This window comes from Petaurus breviceps, unplaced genomic scaffold (genome assembly GCF_028583685.1).
Source record: "Petaurus breviceps papuanus isolate PSGF00001 unplaced genomic scaffold, PetGlider_PUasm1.0 99, whole genome shotgun sequence".
In the NCBI taxonomy this organism is placed as follows: Eukaryota; Metazoa; Chordata; class Mammalia; order Diprotodontia; family Petauridae; genus Petaurus; species Petaurus breviceps.
In genome coordinates, this window is record NW_027187465.1 from 5,550,115 (window position 1) to 5,554,140 (window position 4,026).

General features: G+C 49.4%; 1 long non-coding RNA gene across 1 annotated transcript; it reads left to right on the forward strand.

Moving 5' to 3' along the window:
• The first annotated feature begins 506 nt into the window (after nt 1-506).
• On the forward strand, nt 507-3,131 carry LOC138156487 (uncharacterized). The gene is made up of 3 exons (XR_011167160.1): nt 507-853; nt 1,571-1,607; nt 2,448-3,131. It is a non-coding gene; the product is annotated as an uncharacterized lncRNA (long non-coding RNA).
• Nucleotides 3,132-4,026: the final 895 nt, after the last annotated feature.

Consider the following 4,026-nt stretch of genomic DNA (forward strand, 5'->3'; position numbering starts at 1 on the left):
AATAAAGGGATTGAGCTTCATGGCCTCTAAACTCCCTTCCAGCCCTAAATCTATAAATGGGGGGGGGGTGAAGGAAGAAAATAAATATTTATTAAGTGCCTACAATATTTGAAGGAAAGAAACAAGCATTTATTAAACACCTACACTATTTGAAGGAAAGAAACAAGCATTTATTAAACACCTCCTGTATGTCAAGCACTGTGCTAAGCACTTGACAAATACTCTCTGATTTGCTCCTCATCACAGCCCTTGGAGGTGAGTGCAGTGCGCTATGGGTAATTTAGACCAACTCCTGGCTTTACACATGGGTGATCTAGGACTGAGAGGAGGCAAGTGACTCAAAGCCCTCAGAATCTATACAAAGTTCCCAGGCATATTTGTGGGCTTTAAAGGGAAGGCTCATAGTTTGTCAAAGATCTGGTTTCTGATTTTCCTGCCTTTCCACCCACCAGCCATGGGTTCTCCTGGGAGCGCCTTCCCGTCACCGCCCCTTTCTGCACACAGAGGGGATTGGTGTGGCGGCTCTCTGATGACACTTTGGGCTTCGGGATTCTGAAATCCTGGCACTTTCAGCCCAACCCAGCAGGTTTCAGGGAAGTTTTGTAACTCTGGCCAGGAGAAGCAGCTCTCCCTGGAGACAGACAGCTTTTCACTCCCCTGATCTGTCCCAGCAACCTTTCCCAAACTCTGCCTGATGGTGAGGCACCTCCTGGATAACTTCTCCTTGGCTGCCAGAGAAGCTCTTGGCTCAGATGACCTGAGAGCCCAGTTCCCTCACCCCTGGGGGTTCTGACTGTGTTGGAGAGTGGTCTTTTTAGAGACATTTGGAAGACACTTTCCAGAGGCCACCAGGGTGAGTGACCTTCACTAGAATGATCCAGGGAAGACGTTTCCTATACCAGAGCCTGGGGCTGGGGTACAGGAATTCTCTGCCTCTGTCTTGGTGAATAACAGGGTCTGAAAGCTTGAGGTAGAACAAAGCCCCCTCTCTGGGCCTCCAGGGACTTGGAATTTGGTTCAGGGAATGCACTGGGGAGCAGAGACAAAAGCAGGGACCAGGCCCAACCCCTCCCAGCCCCAGGCAGGGGACACAGAGGAGACAGAGGGTTAGGCCAATGGGGTTGGGGGCTTTAGGTAATTTCCAAATATTGCCTGAAATAAATCAGAATGCTTTGCTGTGGAGCAGCCTTGTTGTAATATTATTAATAATGATAATATTAATAACTAACATTTATATAGCAATATGTGCCAGGCACTGTGCTAAGCATTTTACAATTATTATCTCATTGGATCTTCATGATGACTCTGAGAGGTAAGATGCAGTTATTATCCCCATTTCACAAATGAAGAAACAGAGGAAAAAGCAGGTAAATGACTTGTCCAGGGTCACACAGCTAGTGTCTGAAGTTGGATGAAAGCTCAGATCTTCCTGAATCCAGACCCAGCACTATGTCCATTGTACCACCACTGGGTAACGCTGAATGTTGGATGTGGGTTCCTGTCTTTGGAGGCTCTTTGGTGATGGTGGCGATGGGATGGCATCATCCCCACTCTCCTACCTGCTTTCCAGGGACCATCAGGAGGCACCTGGGAGCCAGCCAGTACAGGTAAGGCTGTTGATTGTGGGGGGTCAAGGACCAAATCTCAATGACTGAGGACAATGGAAGCTGGCTCCATTTACTCAATATTGGAGGGCATTTATTGCTATCTTTGGGAGGGAAGAGGTGTGGCCAAACCGAAGGGAAAAGATGGGGCTCTGAGGAGCTGGGAGAGCAGAGAGAAGGCAACAGATTTGGAAGGAGGGGAAGAGGATAATGGGAGGAGGGGGGAGGAGGAAGAGGGGGAGGAAGGGGAGGGAGGGGGGGGGGAGGGGGAGGGGGAAGAGGGTGGGAGGAAGAGGAGGAATTGGAGAAGGGAAAGGAGAGACAGGGAAGGTCAAGGTCGAACTGAACTGGAGAGAGTGTTGGCTGGATTACCTCAGAGAGCTGTCTGCAGAATACAGGAGAGTGTGATCATAGGCCCAGAAAGCTGCCTGGTTCTTAAAGGAACCCACCATGGGTCTAATGCACCTTACTGGGCCTAGGACGACCTCCTCCCTCCCTCCAGAGGCATCTCATTCCCCCCCTAGTTAGCTTACCTCCCTCTGAAAGACTCTTCGGTACAAGTGACCTCACAGAAGAAAAGCCTTGTGGAATGAGGACAGAGGGGGGTGGAGGGGGGCTGAGCACGGGAGAGATCAGCGGTTTGCTCTTACATGTATGTGTATGTGCTTTGTATGTGCTTTGAGGTGGGGGGCTCAGGGGCTCCCAGTGCCTTTGGCCGGTTCTTCCTTATTGGAAGCCTCTAAATCCCCATCAGGTTCTGGGTTCAGGCACAGCTCAGGTTTTGATCTCTCTCTGTTAAGTTATGGATATTTACAGAATGGCGGCATTCCTTTGACCTCCCAGGTAGGTCTGACTAGGGCATGACTTGCCTTGAAATAAACTGGACAGACTGGACACCATGCATGCAGAGCCCTCCATGGACATTGGACAACCTGGGAGACCACCTATGGAGCTGGCTGAGCTTCCAGGGACCATCCTACCTTCTGGGAAAACATTTGGTGAATTGATAGGACTCAGAATATCTGAGCTTCAGAGATGGAAGTAACTGAAAGTCAGAGAATGTCAGAAACAGGAGACATCTTAGAACAGGGAATATCAGAACTAAAACAGGGGATGTCAGGGCTGGGAGGGGCCTGAGAACAGGGGATGTCAGGGCTGGGAGGGGCCTTAGAACATGGAATATCAGGGCTGGGAGGGGTCTTAGAATAGATGCCTGAGCTAGAATGAGAAAGCCCCCCTCTAACTCTAAATCCTAAAAAGACAGAGGGCATTTGGCTTTCTTCTCCCCCTTGCTCACTTTGTGTCACCCATATGACCTCCAACAGCATCTGCTTCACCCCTGTCCCCCATGAAGAGGTGGCCTTCCTTCTTTGGGTCCCCATTGTTTAGCACACTGCTTGGCATACAGTAGGTGCTTAATAAATGCTTATCGACAGTGGTCCTTTGAAAATTTTAGAACAGGGACCCTATCAAACATAGATTGACCTAGAAAGGCCCATAAGGAACAAAACATAAAATGTTAACTCAGAGTCTGCAATTTTCTTGTTTTTGAAGCTCCTTCTTCAGTCTGTTCAGTCATTTTCAGTTGTATCTGACTCTTCCTGACCCCATTTGGGGTTTCTTGGCAGGGATACTGGGTTGGTTTGTCATTTCCTTCTCCAGCTCATTTTACAGATGAAGAGATGGAGGCAAACAAGGTGAAGTGACTGGTCTAGGGTCATATATCCAGTAAGTATCTGAGACTCGATTTGAATTCAGGTCTTCCTTCAGCCCCGGCCCTTTATCCAGTGTGCCACCTAGCTGCCCTTGAGTCTGGGTACCAGATTCTCCCCATTTTACAGATGAAGAAATAGGCCCATTCTACTATTCAAAGCTTGAAATCATAGACAGCAGGATGGGACCTTGGAGGTCATTTGAGTCCAGTGCCTTCATGGACAAAGGTGAAACAGTGAGAAATCCAGAGACAGAAAGTGGCCTCTGCAAAGTGCAGTGGTCAGGGGCAGCCGTGGTCAGGGGCAGCCATGGACCCAGGCCACTGGTGAAGGGGCCGGGTTCTTATCTTCCTCTAAAACAAATCTGCCGAGGCCTCCCTCTGCTCTCCAACTTTCTGCTTTTCGTCCCTCCTCAGCCACTCCTAAGTCCTATGTGTTACTATTTTCGAAAAGGCAAATAGAAAATTCTATTCTGAGTTTTAGAGTCCTGGGCAGGCTCTGAGCGAGGAAGGATTCCGACCCCATCTGGTGCCCCAGAGAAGAGGTTCCAGAGAATCAGAGAACATCTTCCTTCCATGTGTGTGCTTTGAACCCCTTGGCCCAGGGACCTATTGCCAAAGGAAAACAAACGGAATGTCTCGTTTTGGTCCTCTGGCACTTGAGATGGGACATCCCTGGGGAGAGAGCCTGCGCTGTCCACAACCCTCCGG